Below are 24,625 nucleotides of genomic sequence, written 5' to 3'. Positions count from 1 at the left end.
AGTAGAAGCTTCTAAAATTTGTGTTATCCTAATTGTGTTTCCATAATACTTGAAATGTTTCTTTCTGTCTACCTGCAATATTTTCTCCTTGACCTGGAAGCTCTGGAATTAGGCTATAATATTCCTGAGAGTTTTCATTTTGGGATGTCTTTCAGGAGGTGATTGGTGGATTCTTTCAATTTCTTTTTTGCCCTCTGGTTCTAGAATATCAGAGTAGTTTCCTCAAATAATTTCTTTAAAGATAATGTCTAGGCTCCTTTTTTGATCATGGCTTTCAGGTAGTATAATTATTTTAAAATTGTGTCTCCTGGGTCTATTTCCATGTAAGTTGTTTATTCTAATGGGATATTTCACATTGTTTTCTTTTTTTCCCCATTTTTTGGTTTTGTTTATTGTTTCTTGATTTCTAATAAAGTCATTACCTTCCATTTGCTCAATTCTAGTTTTCAAGGAATTGTTTTCGTTAGTGAGCTTTTGTACCTCCTTTTCCATTTGGTCATTTCTACTTTTTAAGGATTTTTTTTCTTCAGTGAATTTTTGTGTCTCTTTTTCCATTTAGCTAATTGTGCTTTTTAAGGTAGTCTTGCACTCATTTTGTGTGTGTGTGTGTGTGTTTTGTTACGTCTTTTACCATTTGTTTTTTTTAAGGTGTTATTTTCTTTCGTATTTTTTTGTGTGTGTCTCCTTTACCAAGCTGTTGATGCATTTTTCATGATTTTCTTGAATCACTCTCATTTCTCTTTTCAATTTTTCCTCTACCTCTCTTCCTTAATTTTCAAAATCCTTTTTAAGCTCTTCCATGACCTGAGAGAAATTCATGGTTTTTTTTGGAGGCTTTGGATGTAAGAGCTTTGACTTTGTTGTTTTCCTTTGAGTATGTGTTTTCATTTTCCTTGTTACCATGGTAACTTTCTATGGTCAGAAATTTTTGTTGTTCTTGTCTGTTCATTTTCCCAGTAAATTTCTTGACTTTTAACTTTTTGTTAAAGTAGGGCTCTGCTTCCAAGGTGAAGGGCACACTGTCCCAAGCTTCAGGCTTTTTTGTGCAGCTGTTTTCCAAGGGACTTCTAGGTATCTCTAAGTTTTCAGTTCTTGCAAGGTGGTATGATCTAAGGCAGGGGTGGGGAACCTGTAGCCCCACATGTAGTCCTCCAGTTCCTCAAATGTGGGCCTTTGAATTAAAACTTCACAGAACAAATTGCCTTAATAAAAGATTTCGTTTTGTGAAGTTTGGATTCAGTCAATGGGACACACTTGAGGACCTAGAGGGCCACATGTAGCCTCAACGACTAAGAATTTATGGAAAGGAGTATTTTACTGCCCTCCTGGCCTGTGATCTAGTCTGTCAGTGACCATAAGCACTCTTTTCTGCCCTGGAACTGTGATGAGTTCCCTGCTCTACTGTAGCCACAACCTTCGGTTTGCTAGTGCTCCTCCTCACCCTGGAACTGCTACCCAGTACTGTGACCTAGACCCAATACGTACAAAGCAACAGAGACCTGTCTCAGTGCTAGCAGAGAGATCCCTGCAATGGCCTTCTGATTGGTTGTTCAACCCACTTACTGTCTGTGTACTGAGGACTCTGGAAGCAATTGATATGGCTTCTGATTCCATGGTTCCCAAGGCCTGCTCCTTTTTGACTGAGGCTGGGAGTGTTCTGGCATGGCCTGTGCTGAACTGTGCTCCACTCTCTCTCTCCAGTGTGACTGACCTTTCCTGATGACCTTCTAAGCTGTCTCTGGTTGGAAAATTATTTCAGCCTGTCCTTCTGTGGGTTCTGCTGCTCTAGGAATAGTTTCATGGAATCATTTAATGGTGTTCGCAGGGATTTTGGGGAGAGGTCAAGCAAGTCATTGCCTTTTCTCAGCCATCTTCATCGGAAAACTCTTTGGATAGTATTCAACAAATTTTCAAAGGGTAAAGTCACAGTTGGAACAATGTTTATGCTTAACTATTTTTTCTATAAGTAGCAACATGATATAGTGTATAAGGTGGTAGATTTGGAGTTAGGAAGACCTAGATTTATACTAAATTCTGAGACTTAGTTGCTGTGTGACTATGGATGAGTCTCTCAGCCTCTTTTAGCCTCAGTCACTTCACTTGTAAAATTAGGGTGATAATATCTGAAAAGCCAGAATGCAACATGTTATACTGGTTGGAACAATATGTTAGAAACAACATGAAGTTTCATTCCCTCCCTCTGAGACATACTGGATTTGTAAATTTCCACAAATCTTTTAAATTCCTCCTGGACTTTCTCTGCAACAAGGATTACAAACTACAGAAATATACTTCCTGTCACTTGTTTTTGTGTAGTTTGTGAGCTAAAAAAAAAAGAGTTATTCTACCTCTGCACAGAAACCTCTGCCCCATGATAGTTCACTTCACTCTTGAATTTCTCACATTGGAAGTACCCTCTGCCAATGTGACATAATCCTCTCATTGGCTGCTTCTTTCCAGAATCCATTTAAGGAGGCCAGGCCATCCAAATCTTAATTCCTCTTTAGCCTCCACACTTCTTTCTCTGGCATTTGTCTGCTATGTTATCAGGTACCATCATCATTTTCCCCTTTCATCTCCATCCCCAATTTCCTTTGTTACTCATCGAGTGTTTATTTTGCTTTAAATGAATCTCTCAAGAAATTCCTAATCAAACTAATTCAACAAAAAAGGCATTCACTTTGCAAGTCAGTAGTGACACTGAATTATTAATTCTTTCAGTTCCAATATTTCATCTTTCTTCATCCCCCACCAGATCTTCCACAAAAAAAGAAAAAAATATCATACTCTGAGTTTAATTACTTTTGAAGTAAAATTCTTTCTCTAATCAGATCCACAAGAGCCCAGAAACTTTGAAGTGATTTTGAATTTTAAATAATCTTTTGAACACACCTAAATTTTCCCTTGATACAATTTGTTTGGTTTTTGAAAGATTTTTGTGCTGTTTTAACATGATCATAGAAAATATTACTAAATATTTAATTTCTATAGTCTTCTCTTTTGTTTTCTCTGCCTTGCCAACTATTTTGAAACACATCCTTGAATGGATTTGCGCATGATTAATCAAGTGACTCTATGTGTTTTCTTGCCCGTGACAAGTAAATATTTCAGAAGCTGTTGTAAGCAAAGTCTTAATGGCTTCTTGTAATGTGACAGAATTTTGTAGTTTTAATGAGTTCCTTCAAATAGAACCATAAATTTGCTTCTTTCTGGTACCTACATCTTTTTTTCTTATGTTGGAAAAAGCATTAACTTCTTCAGGGCCAATGGAGTTTTAAATTGGACTTTGTGATAGCATGAAAGAATTTACACAGTTTCCCCCAGCTATCCAATTTATCAGAGAATAACAGTATGTGTCAGAGGGGCAAAAAATTTTATTAAGTCCTGACTATATACCAGACCACAGCTAGGTGGCACAGTGGATAGAGCACTGCGATTAGAATCAGAGATTCATCTTCATGACTTCAAATCCAGCTTCAGATGCTTACTAGGTGTATGACTCTGAATAAGTCACAACCCTATTTCCCTAAGTTTCCTCATATGTAAAATGAGCTGGAGAAGGAAATGACAAATCACTCCAGCATCTTTGACAATAAACCTTAAATGGAGTTACAGAGAGTTAAACACAACTGAAATGACTCCACAACAACAAGAACATGTACAAGGCATTGTGATAAGCACTGGGAATTAAAAGAAAAAAAGACAGAAATATTCCTTGCTCTTCAGGAGCCTACATTGAAAAAGGGGAGATAGATTTTAAATAAAAATATACAGGGTGTCCCAAAAATGTTAACAAAGTTTTGTGCTTTAGTAACTTCAGAAGTGTAAGTACCACATACTTAGAAAAAGCAACATTTTAAACATTAATTACATTTCTTTTTAAAGCATTCATATATTTCTGGTCAAATTTAATGTAGCCACCATCTTGTGCTATGGTCAATTTTCATGTTTTATAAAAATGTTTATAACTTGCCTCTCAGTGACTAAAAGTATTACATTTATTTTCCTGGCCTAACGATCATATGAAGAACAAAATTTCATGCATACATGATAGTTTTGATACGATCTAACCCCATAAGAAGTCTAATAGAGAAAGGTCAGGCAAACAAAGCAATCAAGTAAGAGGTCATCTTGTACTGATTCATCAGTATCAAAAAGTGTCTTCCAGAAATTGTCACAAATACACAGGGAATAATGACAGTGTCTTCTCCTGTGAAATTAAAATTAAAAATTCTTTTATTTTCAAAATTTTCAAAATTAAATAAGGGTAAAAGTAATTGAAATACATTTGGAAATTGTTTTTGTAAATTAGTAGCATGTATAAAATATGCACATGTTTGTATGTGTATATGAATCCAGGTTTCCAATTAAAACTGGCAAAGATCTAAAGTCTTTTTTTCCCTCTTCCATATAATCTTTTCAGCAACATATTTTTCCTCCAAGAACCTCTGCATCTAACCTTACTCTTTATTCAAGTATGTTGCATTGACTATTTTCTATCAATCCAGTGTCATACCTCCTCCCCACATGTCAATAGTAAATCAATTGCCCTAGAAGTGGGTGGAATTCTCATGTTGTATTTGTATTGATACATTTAGATATTTATATCTACATAGCTATGTGTATATGTATTTTACTCTTTCAAAATATTGTCATTAAATTATCTAATCTAAAAACCACAGTTGTGGGAAGGATGTAAGGCAAAGATCTGTGTTATATTTTAAGGATAAGTAAACTGAAACCAAGAGATGCGATGCAACTTGTCCAGAGTCATAAAATCAGGAAGAAAACAGAAGAGAAAGGGATTAAATCCATGCCTTTTGCCTCCAAACTCAATACTGGTTTTTTTTGATACAGTGGTGTTTGTATCCTTCATATTTACTATAAGCAGACAGAGGAATTTCAAGACTGACCAGTAGCCACATAAAGTTAATGTTTCAACAGGGTTTATCAAAATTGAAAACAAACAGTGGAAATTCTCTGAAGTGCTGAATCTCTCTACCTTAATGCCATCCCTTTGCCCTGCTTTTACCTGCTGCAGAGAAGTAAAGAGAAGAAAAAAGTTTCTGGATGGCTTCTTGATGTTAAAGATGTCTGAGATTTCATATTAACATTGAACAAGGGAATTACACATTCCAGCGTATGGTGAGCAAATCCCTTTGTAGCTTACTCCAATCATGAGTAGATTAAGTGCAGAGTTAAGCAGAATTTTCTGTAATTAAGGGTTTTGCTCATGCGTAGTCATCTAGCTCTCTTTCTAGCTGTCTCTATCTGCACCCTTCCAGGGGTTCTTGACCTAAATGGGTTCCAAATACAATAAGCAGTAGCACCAAAAATTTTAAATTTATGACACATAAGATAAAGAAATTTGCATCTAGATTCTAAAAAGATAAAGGAGTGTTATATGTGTATGGGCTTGTTAATCAGATATGTTATCAGATATGGCTGCTCAAAAATGACTTACTTTGCTTCCTATGATAACTTAAAGTCATTTTATTTATAATACAAAATGAGACAAAATCCAATTTTACTGGGGATCTACTCTGAAGGGAAAAGATTACTACCACTCAATTCACACCTGAGAAAAATGATTTTTTATGATGTTGGTGGTACTCTTATATTCATCCTTGTGTTATATATGCATATATATATATATATTTGTTTACATATACATTTTTCTATTTTGCACAATCTTCCTTTATAAATATATCTCATATCCCTTTCCTTTCTCTATATATCCATGTTTTTTTTTAAGAGAAAGTCAGAGACAGTGAAAGACAGAGATAGAGATAGAAACAGAGAGAAAGTTTACCCGTGCTAAAATAACTATAAACTAATCTGAAAGAATATGCTAGCACTGGCATCTCTTTTTTTTTTTTGGTGAAGCTATCAGGGTTAAGTGACTTGCCCAAGGTCACACAGCTAGTAAGTGTTAAATATTGAAGATTTGAACTCAGCTCCTTGTGACTCCAAGGCCAGAGCTATATTCACTGTACCACCTACCTGCCCCACCACTGGCATCTTTAGGTCAAAGATATGGATATTTTAGCCAGTTTCATAGCATAATTCCAAATGCATTTCCAAATGGATGGATTAATTCACAGTACACACAAAAGTAAATTAGTTTCCCTATCTTTCAACCAGTCTTCCAGCACTGACTATTTTCATCTTTTGGAATCTTTGCCTTTTACTGAGTGTGAGGTAAAACATTAAAGATTTTTAGATTTGATTTTTTTCCTCAAGTATTAGTGATTCAAAAATCTTTTTATATGTCTTTATAATTTGCACTTCTTTTATAATTATTTGTTTCATCTTTGACCTTTTTTGCTTTGAGGAATGATTCTCAGCTTTATATAGCTTTCTGGGTTTTCTAAGATGTATCAAAAGGAGTAGACTGAGATGAGACTCCTGCTTATACAGTGGTTGGCCCTTTTTCTCAGGGCAAAGAATTTGCTGTATTTATTTTACTTTTGTTCTGGTATCATACATCAAGGATTATAATTATTTTTTTTTTTTGCTTTAATTTCTTCCTTTCACTTCTTGAGATCGTAACACCTTTTTTATAAGTAGAATGACTTGGGGAGTGCTTTTATTTTAGCTGAAATATTGATCACTCTTTGGGCTATGTACTAATAATGCTTCTCCTAGATGTCAAATGTAAAGCCCATTACTATGCCTTTACTTAAATCTGCTTACCTTCATAAGGCCTGCACAAACTTGTGCCATTCTGGCATCTTCGTTTGATAATATTGTATAACATTAGGTAGAAAAATAAAGACCAGAGTCTCAATCCTGTTTTGTGAAATGCTATATATGTGACATTACTCAAATAATTTGACCTCTCAAAAACTCAATGTGTTCATCATTGAAATGGGACAGTGCTTAAACTATATAATCTTAAAATCTCTAAGTTCAAAATACTATTCTATTATACTAAAATATACCTCAATTAAATGATAGTTTGGGAATAATTTGGCTGAATTACAAGTCCTATAATAACCATTTTTTGTTTCCTGATTTTACACATTTGAAAGCAAAATTAATGCTTTTTTGTTTGAGATATTTTTATATTTACTACCTAAATACTTAACATATATAATTCTAGAATAGAAAAAAAGTATGCATGTATGTTCTGGGATGTGTGTGTTCATAACAAAGTAAAGTAAAGGCTCTCTGGGTTTCTAATCTGATAAATAATTGCTGATTTTTTCAATTTGTTTAGTCACATTAAAAAATGTCTACAGCTGAATATCAAGTGTTCCAGAGTTTATGTATGTAGAGAAGTCAAAACCTAAGAAATATAATATCAAGAAGCATGTGAGAATGAGAGTAATAACTTTGTGATATTAGTTTATTTCTTTTTTCTTTATTTCTTTTTAGCTTTCAGCATTCACTTCCACATGATTTTGAGTTCCAAATTTTCTCCCCATCTTGTCCCTCCCCCAACCCTAAGACAGTGTGCATTCTGAATACCCTTTCCCCTAATCTGCCCTCCCTTCTATCTCCCCCTCCCCCTTATCTTATCCACTTCCTCTTCTATTTTCCTGTAGGGCAGTATAGATTTCTATACTCCATTTCCTGTATATCTTATTTGCCAGCTATATGTGAAAATAGTTTTTAAACATTTGTTTTTACAACTTTGGGTTCCAAATTTTCTCCCTCCCTCCCTCCCCACTCACCCTCATTGAGAAGGCAAACAATTTGATACAGGTTATACTTTTGTAGTCATGCAAAACACTTCCATAGTAGTTATGCTGTGGAAAATTAACTATATTTCCCTTCATCCTATCCCACTCCCCCCCCCATTTATTCTACTCTCTGTTTTGACCCTGTCCTTCCTCAGAAGTCTTTGCTTCTGATTACCCCATCTCCCAATTTGCCACCCTTTCTATCATTCCCACACTCTTTTATCACCTTGCCCTCTATTTTCCTGTAGGACAAGATAGCTTTCCAAACCCAATTGAGTGTGTATGTTATTTCTTCCTTAAGCCAAATCCGATGAGAATTCACTTCCCTCTCACCTTCCCCCATTTCCTCTCCACTGTAAAAGCCTTTTCATGTACATTTTATGTGAGATAATTTACTCTATTCCATCTCTCTTTCTCTTTCTCCCAGTATAATCCTCTCTGACCCCTTAATTTCACTCTCCAGATATCACTCATTCATCTTCAACTCACCCTGTGCCATCTACCTACCTACCTACCTACATATCTATCTATCTATCTATCTATCTATCTATCTATCTATCTATCTATCTGTCTATCTCTCTATGCATACCTGTAATTTTCCCCCTCCAATTACCCTAATACTGACAAAGGTCTTATGAGTTAGAAATATCATTTTTCCATGTAGGAATGTAAACAGCTCAACCTTAATAAGTCCTTCATGATTTCTCTTTCCTGTTTACCTCTTCATATTTCTCTTGAGTTTTGCATTTGAAAGTCGAATTTTCTATTCAGCTCTGGTCTTTTCATTAAGAATGCTTGAAAGTCCTTTATTTCACTGAATAACCATTTTTCCCCTGAAGGATTTTACTGAGTTTTGCTGGGTAGGTGATTCCTGGTTGTAATCCTATCTCCTTTGACCTCCAGAATATTATATTTCAAGCCCTCTGGTTCCTTAAGGTTGAAGTTGCTAAATCTTGTGTTATCCTGATTGTGTTTCCACAGTACTTGAATTGTTTCTTTCTGGCTGCTTGCAATATATTTTCCTTACCTGGGAATTCTGGAATTTGGCTACAAAATTCCTAGGAGTTTTCCTTTAGGGATCTCTTTCAAGAGGTGATTGGTGGATTCTTTCCATTTCTATTTTACCCTCTGGTTCTAGAATATCAAGGCAGTTTCCCTTGATAATTTCTTGAAAGATAATATCTATGCTTTTTTTTTGATCATGGCTTTCAGATAGTCCAATCATTTTTAAATTCTCTCTCCTAAATCTATTCTCCAGGTCAGTTGTTTTTCCAAGGAGATATTTCACACTGTTTTCTAATTTTTTCATTCTTTTAGTTTTGTTTTACACTGTCTTGATTTTTCATAAAGTCCCTATTTTCTATTTGCTCCATTCTAATTTTTAAGGAAGTGTTTTCTTCAGTGAGCTTTTGGACTTCCTTTTCCATTTGTCCAATTCTGATTTTGAAGGCGTTCTTCTCCTAATTGTCTTTTTAGACCTCTTTTGCCATTTGAGTTAGTCTATTTTTCAGATGTTATTTTCTTCAGTATTTGTTTTTCATGATTTTCTTGCATTACTCTCATTTCTATTTACAGTTTTTCCTCTACTTCTGTTACTTGTTTCTCAAAATCCTTTTTGAGCTCTTCCATGGACTGGGACTGATTCACATTTCTCTTGGAGGCTTTGTATGGAGGAGCTTGACTTTGTTATCTTCTTCTGGTTGTATGTCACCAAAGAAAGATTCTATATTCTGATTTTTTTTTGCATAATTTACTCATAATTCCAGCCAATTACTTGAGTTTTAAACTCTTTGTTAAGGTAGGGTTATGCTTCCAGGATGGAGAATGTATTATCCCAAGCTTCAGGGGTTTTGTGCAGGTGTTTTCAGAGATACTTCTAGGGACTTGTAAATTTTCATTTCTTCCAAGGTACTTAGATCAAGGGAGAGTTGTTTATTCCTTTCCTGGACTGTGCTCTGATCTATGAGTGACCACTATTTTCTGCCTTGGGACTGTGAGGAGGATTTCTCTGCACCACGACTACAAACTCTACCACACTAGTGCTCCTTCTCACCCCAAGACTGCCACCCAGAACTTCAATCCTGATTCAAGCACAGGCAAAGTAAGAGAATCTTGCCTCAGTACCAGTACACAGATCCCTGCAATCCCCCTCTGATCAGCCACTCAATTACTCTCAGTCTGTGGGCTGAGAGCTCCAAAAGCAATCATCACCCCAAGGCAATGCCTGGACTGGGGCTGGTAGGAAGCTTCTTTCTCACTGTGGTCACAGAGTTTTCCTACTGACCTTCTAAGTTGTCTTTGTCATTGTGGGTTGAGAAGTCTGGAAACTACTCCAGCTGCATGTGATTCAGTCACCTTTGTCCTGCTCCAGATTCACTGAGGCCTGGTCTTTGCCTGTGTGCCCATGCCGAACTGTTTTCCTCTCCCAGCCTGATATAATAGATCTTTTAAATTAATCATCCAAGTTGTCTTGGGCTGGAAATTTGTTTTACTCTGTCTTTTTGTGGGTTTTGCTGCTCCAGAATTTGTTTAGAGCCATTTTTTACAAGAATTTTTGGGGTTTGGGGGAGAACTCAAGCAAATCACTGCTTTTACTCGGCCATCTTGGCTCTGCCCTAAGGTTATTTCTAATTATGCGTACATGTCCTTGCACCAACTGTGAGTCTTTCTGGGTGAGGCCTGTTATATTTTGCTCCTCTCATACTTCTCTAATATCTCGAGGGGTTTGGAGTTGCTTTTGCTTTCTCCCTTTTGATGAAGCCCATATCAGCTGCACTTCATACATTTTAGGGACCCAGTGACTAGTACTCCAGTTCTACTTAACCCCTTCACCACAGACCAGACTTTATAAAGTAATATTTGGTTTAAAGCTATATCAAAAACAAATATAAAACATTATCTTCAACACCTCAGAGATATAATCTTCAGTATTCCAGTTCAATATCAGGTGAATTAGTGGGAGTATGGATTAGGCTAATAACACAATTCAGTTCCTACATGCCATTATTCCTATAGTCACAACAATTTTAAGTCCAGAGGCAACACAGCCAGATTCTATGGTGTTAGAATGTCACTGCTGGACTTGAGGAAACATCTGTCCTGAAATACTAAATTCCTGGATGTTCATGGTTTCAGCTTCTAGGTTAGAATGGTGCCTTCATGTCCTATGCCTAGAACAAAAAAAGAATGACAGAAAGACCAAAGAATGATTAGTTTTCTGGGGCCAAATGACCTAAGAGCAGAAGGTACTTACTACATGGTATGAGGGAAAAATACTTTCACCATAAGATACAAAAACCATACAAGCCAAGGCCACTGTTGAGTAAGGACAGTTTCAAATGTACAACAAATGAAAAAGGATGCTTCAAAACATATGTTGGACCAATGCAGAATATTTACTTTTTTTGTTGTTGTTGTTGTTGTTGTTATGTTTGTTGTCTCTCTGCTTGATTGTATTTATTATTTCTCTAATGTTTAACTCTACTTTGTATAACCTCAGATATGACTCCAACTTAATCTTAGTGAAATATTTTGCAGGTTATCTTGCTATATTCTCCTTCAAGGAACTCCATTTATATATTCATCCATTTGCTTGTGGTAGCAATATTTATTGTAAAATTAGTTGATTGTTTCTTCTTTATCTCTCCCTGGTTTGGGTGAAATATATCAGTACCATGTTTATCTGACAAAGCGGATTTGATAGTGTTACTTATAAGTTCACATTTGGCAGTCTCTTTTGAATTGATATCTGTGAAATGGAGTTCACATTGATATAATAAAGTATTTAGGCTGGTAAAAAGAGAGTTAATATTAGTCAGAGCCATTCTAATAACAAAACCATAAAGAGCGTGAAACTAATGGCCCAGAATAATAATATGTCAAAGATGTCCCTGTACTCTCATATTAGAATACTGGGTAAAAACACAGAAGGGAAAATGGCTTCCAGGGAAATATATTGTATTTTGGAAAGTTACAGGGAAAAGATTCAAATTTTTAATCACAAGAGGCATTTCCGAATAGATAAAGGTCACATAATTTGAATAGGCAGCTTTCAAAGGAAGAATCCATTTGATTTTCAAACATGAAAAAAATGTAAAAGTTACACTCCTGAGTGTTCATTGCTAGAAATTCATACAGATCATCACCTCTAACCATGATTGTCCCACAAGGCTCTATCCTGGGTCCTCTTTTCTCCCTCTGTGGTATGTCACTTAGTGATCTCCTCAGCTACCACAGATTTAGTTATCATCTCTATGTTAATCATTCTCAAATTTACCTGCCCTGTTCTAACTTCTCTGCTGACCTATAGATTTGCATCTCTAACTGCCTTTCAAACACATTCAACTGAATATCCAGTGGACAACTTAAACTCAACATTTCCAAAATTGAATTAATTATCTTTCCTCTTAAACAATCTCACCTTCACATTTCCCTATTGTTGTCAAGAGTCTCACTATCCACCCTCTCACTCAAGCTAATTAATTAGGTGTCATCCCTGAATCCTCACTATTTCTCTCACATATCCCCATTCCCAATCTTTTGCCAAGACTTGTTGATTTCACCTTTACAATGCTTCTTGACTATGCCTCCTTCTCTCCTCTGATACTGTGCAAGCCTTGTGAAGGCCCTCATCACCTCATGCTTGGAAGATCTGCTACTGGATCTTGCCTGCATCAAGTTTCTCCCCAGTCCAATCTATTCTTCACCCAGATAACAAATTGGTTTTCCTAAAACTCAGGTCTGACCATGTCATGTCACTCTCCTATTCAATAAACTCCTGTGATTCTCTAAAAAACTCAAGTATCAGACACAAAACTCCTTATCTGGTGATTAAAGTCCCTCATAATCTTTCTCCCTCACACCATATTTCCAGGATTTCCCCCCCCCCTTATTTATGATGATTTATTTATTTATTTTTATCTAATGACACTGGCTTTCTTGCTATTCCCTGAACAAAACACTCCATTTTTCAAATCAGGTTATTTTCTCTGCCTGCTCTCCTATGACTAGAATGCTTTCCCTCTTCATATCTACCTTCAAGTTCCTTCAAGTCTTGAAAAATATGTTCTGAATGAAGGCTTTCTTATACTTTCTTAATTCTTGTGCATTCTCCTTTTAATTATTCCCTATTTATTCTGTTCAGATTGTCTCTCCCATTGATCGTGAGGTCCTTAAAGGAAGGGACTGTTTTTTGCCTTGATTTTTGTATTACTAGTACTTAGCATAGTGTCTGAAACATAGTAGATGTTTAATAAATGATTACTGACAGAAAGTAATAATTGTTGGTGAGGCTTCAGTGTAACAGGTACATTGATAAATTGTTGGTGGTGCTATGGATTTATCCAATCATTCTGGAAAGCAATATTAAATTTTAATCTGAATGTGCTGAGCTATAAATATCCTTTGACAGCAGTACTGCTAGGAGAACCATACTTTGAAGAGATTAATGAAGTAGGAAATGGACTTATAGATTAAAAAACAAAACTAACAACAATAACATTTATAGTATTTATTTTTGTAATAGCAAAAAAAAAGGAAACTAATTCTATACATACAATCAGGGAATGGCCATACAAATTACAGCATGTGAATATAGTTAAGAATGAAAAAAAAAACAGACAGTTTTAGAGAAAACTAAGAAGACATTTATGAATTGATACAGTGTGAAATTACTAGAACCAAGAAAACATTTTAAAGAAAAATTACTAATGAAAGAGTTAGGAACTCAGGCCAATGAAATGATCAACCAGTATTCCAGATGACTGATGACATTTGACATCCTGAGAGAGAGGTGATAAGCATGAGATGCCAAATAAGATATTTTGGAAAACCTATAGGCTATTTATGACTTTTTTTCCTCCTTAATTGTACAAATTTGTTTTTTTTTCCTTTTTCTTCTCCTCTCCTCTCCACTCCCTTTTCCTCCCTGCTCTCCTTTCCTCTCCCCTGCCTTCTTCTTTTCTCCCCTCCTCTCCACATCTCTCCCTTCTCTTCTCCTCTCCACTCTCCTCCGTTGGAGGGGTAGAAATTCAAGGAGATAGGGTTGCAAAAAAAGAGTGTATTTTCATCTACCTGTCATGACTGATATTATTCAAATATTTTATAAGAAAATTAGCTAAATAAATCTAGACAATATTATTTGAAAAATAGTCTTTTTGAGATATTGCATGGACTTTTAAAAAATTTTTCCTCATCCAATCCTTTGGATTAGTTTGTCTCAGAGTGATGATTCTGGCAAACCTGTTACCAGTTCTCCCAGAGCTAGTTACTGTCAAATAACTACATTAGCCTGCAGCAAACGAACACTCTTTGGGAAAACTAGAACAAAAATCTGACAGGACCTAAGTGTTCATTGTCACATTTTAAGTATTCACCTTATATATTCCCCTGCCCAATTTTCAGAAAATTTACTTGATTTGACAATTTTATCTCTTGGAAACAGTATTTCTAACACTCCAGCCAATATTTTAAGAAATGTAAACAACACAGAGTAGCTATTAAACAACTGGTGACTCTCATACCTTATGTGGTTATAGCTTTCCTTTAAGATCAATTATAAAATTTAAGTTCAGGTAAAACTCCCTTTAGGGCAGTAGGATCTTTATTTGATTAAAAAAAATCTAAGGTTAAAACTTGAACTTCAATAGAATAATTACTTTTTGACTGACATCACTTGCTGAATTTAAATGTCTTTACCTAATCAATATAAATATGGGTATGCATTCCTTCCCATATTAACTTTTCTATAATTCTAGTCTTATTTTTAAAAATTATATAGCTACTCATTATGAAAAAAAAATGTAAAGTTCCTGTTTCCTTTTTTTTTTTTGCACTGAAAAAATAGCTACATAATGAGTAGGCTGTATCCCACTATGCCCATTTTAACAGATGCTACTGTTTTTCACTATATTTTAAAACATTATCATACAACATAAAATTTCTCCTTAAAAATGACCCTAAAGTGGCAAATATTTGGTTTTTTATTCATAAAAAATATTTCTAGTTTCATTAGTGCCATTCATTTTAATGGTAAAAAAGAGTATGAAGTGGCTGTCCTGAGTGTCAAAGTATCAGATTACACATAAGTGAAAGTCTTTGCCATTATCCTCTCCCCCTTTCTATTGATAATGCTTAGGAATATTTTAAATATTTATTCACCAAGCCATTGGGCAGACATAAAATTATACTTTGATGTATGCTTAGTGATAATATACACTCAGTCATAATATCTCCCAATAGATAAATGGTTAAAGCATATAAATGCAGGGAAAGTTTTATGTCCAGGAAAATGAATGTTTCACTAGGCAATTCACTTGACTAGCTGTAACCTAGTATTCATATGCTAATGCTAGTTTCACACAGTTGTTCATTATTATTTACATGGCATCTTTTTTAATGGCAGAAATTCTACCAAAATGAATATTGCTGTAGAGGTATGGGAGCTAAATGGATGTATGGAAACTAAATACCAATTCAGAATATTTCCAGAGAAGCCCCACTGAAATAAGAGTAGGCATATGTAGACATTTGCTTATTTATGCAGCCAATCAACCTGCTGAAGAGCATCACATTTTATGTGTGTCTATATTGTCAGCTAAACTGTCTGCTCTGTTGGCTTACTATGAAGCACATGTCCCTTATCTTGCCTGGATCTGTAATTAAAATATCTCAGTATTTGCACTGCAGCTCAAATCAGCATGCATCAAGCTGCAGTGAGGAGGAGGTGACTAGGGTTAGCAAAAAGTCAAGAACTGTTATTTTTAAAAAGGGCATTAAAGATCATTCCAATTTTGTACAAGGGGAAACTATAAGAATGTTATCTGAAATACATACTAATCTTGAAATGGAAAAGAAAGTGAGTGGTTAAGTCTCTGAACTAAAATGGTTATTTGGAATATGAACTTTCCTAAAAGATTGCCCACTAATAACACTAAGCAACATTTTACCCCAAACAAAAAGAAAAAAAAGAGAAAATACAACTTCATAAAGAGGAAGAATTTAAACTCTTGTTGTATGTGCTCTTAAGTAAAAATTACTAAACTATTAGCTCCTTGAGTGCTCACTGAAGTAAGGAAATTGAAAGAGTCTGCAGGTCCATTGTTTATAGTATAGTTCTAAATAATGCATTATACTTTATTCATACTGCTTAGATCAACCTGAGCACATGCAAGTTCTCAGTGAAAGAAAAGTCAGATCCTTGGACATTCTATCACTTTGTAAAATTTTATTGTATTGTCTCAGAAACTAAAGTTTAAATTCCCATCAAGAAAATTATTCTCTTGATTTTTGACCTCACAGCTTGGTTTAGTGAAAGGAATACTGTATTGCATGACCTTGGGCAAATCACTCAATTTCTCTCTTCTTACATCTAAAATGAGGATGAGGTACTAGATGACATCTGAGTTCTCTTCTATCACTGAACCTGGTTTTCTCACTGGAGTTTTAGAGGGTGGAACTCTCTTGTTTCTCTATCACCTTGCCAAAGTCACAAAACAGAAAACATTTTCTATCAGCTTTCACTATTGTGGAGGCCTCTGTATGAAATTACAGTATATAGAACTACATTTATTGATTCTAGAAATACTGTTTTGGGAATTTAAGACTAGAAAGCTACTTGTGAGAAACTTTCTCTACAAATCTAGATCCATATCTCATCTACAAATTTTAGTTTAAAGAATCTCCAGGAGCACAAAGAAAATGAACAATGTGGAGCCCATATTTGTCAAACCTAGGATTTGACACCTGGCCATCATTTACAAGCCAGATCTCAATTTACTATGCCACACTACCTTTCTGCAATAACAGGAAAACAACTTTTTATGTATTAGTATGGTTTCGCATTGGGAGAGCTCTTTTATATTTTGTGTCACTGCTCAGGTACCTCTATCCTAGCAACCATCTTGGCCAAAAGTCTGCAACTCATCATATCAGTAAAGATCTTTTCAGAATGTTAACAGGAATCGAAGTTAGGCTGTCAGGCTTACAGTTTATAAACTCTATTCTTTGCTTTAAAAAAATGGGGCAGCATTTGCCTTTCTTCAGACCTATGGTTGGCTGTTTGCTGACCTTCATTTTCAAAGAAGACCAAAGTGACATCACTATGCCAGAGTCAAATTACAGTGTGTCTGAATGTGGCTGACCAGACCAATATGAGCTCAGAATGCTCTATCACAGATCACGCACAAATACTGCATGTGAACATTTGAATGAATTCTTTAAATTTGTTCATCTTGTGTTTCTTTTGAGCTGCTTCGATCCTCCTTTGTCATAGAGCATAGCACCTTCTCTGATGACGGCACAGCCTGATGAGCAGTCCTGTGCTGGTGTCTCTCATGTCACAAAATTAATTCCCAAGTCCTTAAGAGAGATCTTGAGAGTGTCCTTTTATTGCTTTTTTTGAACACCATGTGAGTGCTTGCCCTATATGAGTTCTCCACAAAACAGTCTTTTTGATAAGCATGTATTTGGCATTCAAACAATACAGCCACTCATCAGAGTTGCACTTTCTGCAATAGAGTTTGAATACTTGGCAGTTTAGTTCGAGAAAGTATCTCAATGTCCAGCATCTTATTCTGCCAGATGATCTTCAGAATCTTCCTAAGACAATTCAAATGGAAGTGATTCAGTTTCCTGGCATGGTGCTGGTATGCTATCCAAGTTTCACAGGCATACAACAATGAGGGCGGCACAATGGCTCTGTAGCCTTCAGTTTGGTAGTCAGTTGAATACCTCTTCTCTCCCAGTTTCCTTTGGAGCCTCCCAAATACTGAGCTAGCTCTGACAGTACATATGTCAACTTTATTATGAATATGTACATCCCTGAAAAGTAACACTGCCAAGGTAAGTGAATTTATCCACAGTTTTCAAACCTTCTAGACTTGCTGTAACTGATGGTTCCACATATGGATTCTGTGGTGCTGGCTGTCAGAGTACCTGTGTTTTCTTGGTGTTAATTGTTATACCAAAATTAGACAAGCAGCAGAGAATTGATCCATACTTTGTTACATCTCAGCTTCAGAGGCTGCATTGAGTACACAATCATCTGCAAACAGAAAATTGTGCACTAACGCTCCCTCCACTTTGGTCTTGGCTTGTAGACTTTTCAAGTTGAATAATTTGCCATCAGTGTGGCATCATTCATTATCCAGAACTCCTGTAAGCATGCTTTTCATGCAACCAAATTTTGACATAACTAAATTTTCCATAAACCCTCACAACTGACAGTACTAAAGGCCTTGGTCAAAGCTACAAATATTGTGTACAGATCTCTCTTCTGCTCCTGGAATTTCTCCTGGAGTTGTGAGACAGCAAACACCATATTAACCATCCCTTGGCCCTTTCTGAAGCCACTCTGACTCAGGTAGATGACCATCTTCCAGGTGAAGGATCAGCCTATTAAGGAGGACTCTGGCAAGAATCTTGCTAGCAATGGCTAAGAGAGAGAGACCCCCCACCCTCCATGATTGTCACAGTACAACCTATTTCCTTTATCTTTATAGAGATGGACAATGGAGGCATCCTTGAACTCCTGGGGAATAACCTCCTCTTGCCATATAACCTGGAAAACTTCAGTCAGCTTTTGTATGAGCATAGTTCCAAATTTCTCTCCAAAATGATTGAATCAATTCACAACTCTGCCAACAATGCATTAATGTGAATGGAATAATCTTTGCAGAAGTTTTATTAACTTTTTTGCATGAGTTTCATCCACAGGATTTGAGACCTATCAGTTATCCTTAACCTGGTTTAGCCTGTCTGCCAAAATGATTTACTGGGGTGTGGCCTCTGTGCATAGCACAACTTCTTGGAGCCACAGTTTGGAGTTAGATGAGAGTTAGTGGACGCAAAAGGTACAAAGCATCCCTCACATGAGAGATTCCAGTCTTCCTGAATACCCTAAACCCTTCTGCAGATTCATATTTTAACCCTCACCTGGTATAATCTTTCAAATATCACTCACAGTAATTAATCAATTAGATGTGTGAATACATTTTGTATCAGAGGATACATTTTTTAGCCCCTTTGACCAGATGTTTGAATGCATCGAAGGCAGCTAAGAGATCACACACTTAATTCCATAAAGTATTTCCCATCATGTAGAGCTTAGAAGTTACCAGTAGTAATGGTCTGGAGGAGTTTGTGTGACTTACTCAATTTTTATTTCTTTACCATAGTCTTTATATCAATATCTATGCCTTCCTCAAAGCAAATGGAATTTTAAATTAAACATATCTTTCTTGGCCCTATTTTCAAAATTGTTCCAGGGTTGTATGGTGTGGCAAGGCCATTGAGTCAAAGCTACAATAATTTATGGATATTAAATATGACTTGAATTTAAACTTTAATGTTATGGTTTAATTAAAATTTAAAATTAGGATTTATATTTTATAAAAAAAATCCTTCCTTTAATCAGAGGGAAATTATATCACACATTTAAATCTACACATTGAATAAAAGAACCATTTATAAAAATTCAATGAAAAATGATCATTAAAAAAACCTGAATTGTTGGAATTTTGTGATTTTGGCATCTGTCACTATGAAGCTTGGAGCTCTAAATGTTTCAATTTTGATTTTATAAAACATTAGCTTCATATAGCACTTTAAGGTTTACAAATGAATTTCTTTCAGGGTTCAGTGAGATATGTAGTGACACTTTATTTTTCCAGTTGATAAATGAGAAAGACTGAGGCTCAGAGAAGTTAGGTAATGTTCAATTTTACCCTGCCAGTAGTGATGAAAGCCAAGAATTAAAGAGAAATCTCTTGAATCTGAATTTAGTGATCTCTTATACCTCACTGACCATGTTCTCACACAAATTTAAGAAGATACTGCCATTTAGCAGCAAAAAATATTAGGTTTTGATAGAATCCTAATGATCACCTAGTCCAGTGCCCTAATCATATAAAAAAAAGGTTCTGAGAGGTTGTGACTTGTTTTAGCCTCCAAAGGGAGTTGTTCTAGCCTCTTTAACAAAGCAGACAACTTCCTAGGGAATATTTAATAGTGATATGTGGGAAAATATTGGGTTTGCCTATGCCACTCCATGAATAGTTAAAAGGCAGTAGATTCTAAGCTTTTTAAAAACGACTAAAATCTCTCATTGATGCTTGATAAACAGCCAGTTCAGTCAATTGCCTTCCTGTGAAAAATGTAGAATACTCCTTTGTGTTGTTTTTTTCCCCCTGTTCTTTGAGCATGACCTTCTTGTAGCATATTTGGTTATGTATGAAAATATAATCAAAATAACAAGGACAGAGTCTATATAGTTTGCCAATTTTTTTTTATTGTTTTTCATCATCTTTTTTTTCCTCTCTCTTTTTTCAAGCTGATTCTCACACCTGTTACTAGACTGCTATGCTTGTCAGAAACAATAAAAGGGAATGGCTTTAACCACTGGGAACAGACCTTTCAGTAGGACCATGGGGGAATCCCAGTCAGGAGCCAGCTGGTCTTCTTAAATCTATTTGTTGCTACAGGCTGCGAGCAAAGGGTTTCTTCTTTATGCTGAGTTCACATCATTTATTTTCAAACATGGATCTTTCTTTGGCTTATAAAAATCAGATATAACATATTCAATGTAAAAATTTCCATCAAAAACTCAGATGCTGTGAATTTGCAAGCACATGCTCCAAACACTTAAAGAGAGGTTGTTATCCACATTGTGTATTTAATTTCATTATTCTTTGAATATCTATTTGCTTGGGGAAAAAAGGTGGAAAAAAGGTTTCATGAACTAAAAAGAGCCAAAGTCTCCAATTTTCTCTGGCAACATATTTTATCTTTATCATCATTCTAGTTCAAATAAAAATAGATTTTTAGGGTTTTTTTCCCCTTCTCCTCTTCCTGGTGTTTTCATGCCAATTAAGATTTTTTTTTGGCTCAAAATAATTTTCTTATTTCAAAATTAACATAGGTGATGAATATAATTTTTATATATAAACTGGTAGGCCCAATGATGTGGTAGATTTCTTATATCCCTTGGGGGGAAAAGACTAATGAACATTTTGAGACCTGAGAAGGACATTGCCATCTTATTCTTAGAATTTCAAAAAATTTGACAGCAACGCAGAAAAAAACAAAACAAAAGAAGACAAAAACAACAACTATGAATTCAGCTCTGAATTTTGATTGCTTTTTATTCACACTGAACTATAAATACTTAACTACAGAATTGGTTTCTGAATGTATTTACATGGCCATGCAAGTAAAAAGGAAAGAAAAAATCAAAAGAAAAACCTAGAAAGGAAAAAGGAATTTAGGGAGGAATACAGAAAAAATAAAATAATGCTTTCTAGTGATTTTATTAATATTTTACTGAGATAATTCTGAGGACAAAATATGATTTCTTAAAAGTTCAGAATTTATATTTTCTCATATATTTTTGGAAAAGTCTATTTAATGATATCTGTTCATCAACCAATTGTTTAAAGAAGTCATTCTGAACAAGCATCAACATTATATGATGAAAAGTTCAGCTTTGACATTAGTTGGAACACAAAGCAATTCTTTGAGGAAAGAAGATTATATCAGTGTGATAAACTGTTAAAAACCCTAAGAATATGATTTCTGTTAGATTACAAAAAACCCAAACCTGAAAGCTGAGAGAAGGGAAAAAACAGAGTGAAGACTAAAGCAAAAACCTAAAGAATATGAACAATGTGGGGAAAAAATCTGAAAAAAAATTCTTATAAGAGAAATAAGTGCTTTAATACAGAATGATTGAACTGAAACTTTAGAATTTAGCCCATTCCAATAAAGTAAAATTTATGAACTGTCTTCTATATATAGATTACTATGTAGAGTACTAGGTAGAAGTAGTATCACATTAGGTTGGCAAACGGCATTGAAAATGGAAAAACTAGATTTTGGTCTGCCCTTTCTAACATACATTGGCATGTGTGTTCCTGGGCAAGTCAAATAACATGAAACACCTCAATCAGTACTATTAAGACTTTGATTTGCTGAGAGGATTCCAAACTTCATTGGTAGAGGAAGTTTCCCCAGCCTAGAATAATGAAGTCACAAGTTGGGTTGAAAAGATGTCATCTAATTCACTTGTTGAATATGAATTTCTCTCAACAATATCCTGAAAAAGTTAATTTATCCTTGGTTTGAAGAAACCAAGATAGGATAACCCATTGCTGCCTGAGTCAAACACTCACATTTAATTGTTAGGAAAAGTCTATACTATAAAATGCTCAAAAGTGCTCACTTTTTTGGTGCTTGTGCTGGTTGTTGCTCAGTTGTTCAACCATACATCTTCATGACCCCATGGATTACATCTCACCAGGCTCTTCTATCCTCCATCTCTCTCTTTCCATCCTCTGTTCATTGTTTCCATGACACTATCCATCTCTTGCTATCACCTTCTCTTTTCACCTTTTCAACCTTTCTCAAAATCAGTCTTTTTAATAAGTCCAGTCTTCTCATTATATGGCCAAAGTATTTAAGCTTCAGCTTCAGTCTTTGACATTAAATATGTGATTTAAATTAATTTCTTTAAGTGCTGACTGATTTAATCTCTTTGCTACTCAAGGTACTCTCAAAAGTCTTCTCCAGCACCATAATTTGAAAGCATCAATTCTGCGGTGCTCAGCTTTCCTAATATTCCCACTCTCAAAATCATACATTGCTGCTGGAGCAATGACAGCTTTTACTACATGGACCTTTGTTGGCAAGGTGATATTTCTGCTTTTTAGTATGCTGTTTAGATTTGACATAGCTTTCCCTCCAAGATGCAAATTATAATTCATCCATATCCATGTCCTGCATATTCTGCATGTATTCTATTACGTATGTTTATGAGTATGTGTGTGTGTGTGTGTGTGTGTGTGTGTGTGTGTGTGTATGTGTGCTGTTTAAGTTTTAATAGCTTAAAACTGAACTAAAACTTTTGGAACACCCATATATGTAGGCATATGTACATTTCTGCATATGCAAATATATACTTGTACATATATGTATGCACATATATAAGAAATAAGGATGGAAATAACCATTTGGTATAATTAGTAATAGTTAGCATTTAGTTAACACCAACTATATGTAATGCACTGTGCTCAGGGCTTTACAAATATTATTTCATTTGATCCTCACAGCAACTTCAGGATAGAGGTACTTTTATTATTCCCATTTGATAGTTTGATAGGTAAAGTGACTTGCTCAGATTCACATAGTTAATAAGTATCTGAGGCCAGATTTGAACTCATCTCTTTGATTCTAGATATGGCAGTCTATTCATTACACTAACTAGCTGCCTCATATATACACACAAATAAATACATATATGTGTGAATATGTATGTGTACACATGTGCATGCATGTATATATACATCATACATGTGTGTATACATATTTATATATACATATATATTTATACATATAGATATGTATATACATATAGATAGATATTTATACATATAGATATACATACAAAGGGGGGGGGAGAAAGAGAGAGGGAGGGAGGAAGAAGAAGAAAGAGAGGGAGAGGGAGATGGTAGATAGGTTTTAGGCAACATAGTTTAGTGGAAATGGATAAATAGCTTAGGAACCAGGAAGATTGAAGTTCAAGTTGCATCTTTGAATCATAATGGCTGTGTCATAAAGGGCATATCACTCTCAGTATCCTATGATTAATTACAAAGTAGATATAGGAAGAAGGTGCCTTAGGTTCCCCTTATCCTACCCTCTAACAGCCTATATCTGCTTCGGGGCCTTGCTCTCCACCCTACATCTGAAACATTAGCACCACAGGGACTATCCATTTGGCTTGCAGCTGAAACCACCTCCTGCATTGAGAATATCAGCTCATTGTATGGTTTTATAACCCTTTGGGCATAGCTCCAAATTGCTCTGCAGAATGGTTAAATCAGTATACAATATCACCAACAGTGTGTTAATCTTTTAATTTTCCTACATCCTCTCCAAAATTTATCATTTTCTTTTTCTGTCATATTAGCCAATTTGATAGGTGTTTGGTGGTAGATCAGAATTGTTTTAATTTGTATTTCTCTGATCAATTATGATTTAGAACAGTTTTTCATATGACTATGGATAGCTTTGGTTACTTTGAAAATTGCCTGTTTTGACCATTTATCAATTGAGGGATGACTCATTTCTAAAAATATGACTCCGTTTTCTATATATTTGAGAAATGAGTTTTTTCTCAGAGAAACTTGCTATATATTTTTCCAATAATGATTACTATGCATTTCCCTCCATCCTATTTCCCCCATTTATCTTGTTCTCTCTCTCCTTTCACCTATCCATTCTCAAAGATGTTTTGCTTCACACTTTTATCTCCTTCCACCTGTCTGCCCTTGTATCAACACTCTTCCCTTATCTTTTCCCCTTTCCCTTTTACTTTTCTTTATCTTAACATAGGTTTCAACTGAGTGTGTATGTTATTCTCCCTTTAGCCAATTTCAGTTAGAGGAAATTTTATGCAATTTCCCCAATTCCCCCCATCTTTCCCTCTACTGTAAAATCTCTTTTGGGCCTCTTTTACATCAGATAATTTGCCCCATTCTACTCCCTTTCCCATTCTCCCAATGCATTCTTCTTTCTCACCACTTAATTTTACTTTTTTAGGTACCATCCCATCTAACTCACATCCATGCCCTATCTATGTATACTCCTTCTAACTGCACTAATAACGAGAAAGTTTTTAGGAGTTGCAAGTATCATCCTCCCATGTAGGAATGTAAATAGTTTACCTGTACAGAATCTTTTATGATATCTCTTTCCTGTTTACCTTTTTAATTCTTCTTTTGAGTCCTTATTTGGAAATCAAATTTTCTGTTCAGCTCTGGTCTTCTCATCAAGAATGCATGAATGTGCTCAATTAATTGAACGTCTACTTTTTCCTCTATAGGATTATACTAAGTTTCACTGGGTACATTATTCTTGATTGTAACCCTAGCTCTATTACCCTC

The sequence above is a fragment of the Phascolarctos cinereus genome, unplaced genomic scaffold, assembly GCF_003287225.1.
Source record: "Phascolarctos cinereus isolate Bilbo 61053 unplaced genomic scaffold, phaCin_HiC Scaffold_4;HRSCAF=312, whole genome shotgun sequence".
NCBI lineage: Eukaryota > Metazoa > Chordata > Mammalia > Diprotodontia > Phascolarctidae > Phascolarctos > Phascolarctos cinereus.
The sequence above is the reverse complement of the archived record's forward strand: the minus strand, read 5'-3'. Positions refer to the sequence as shown.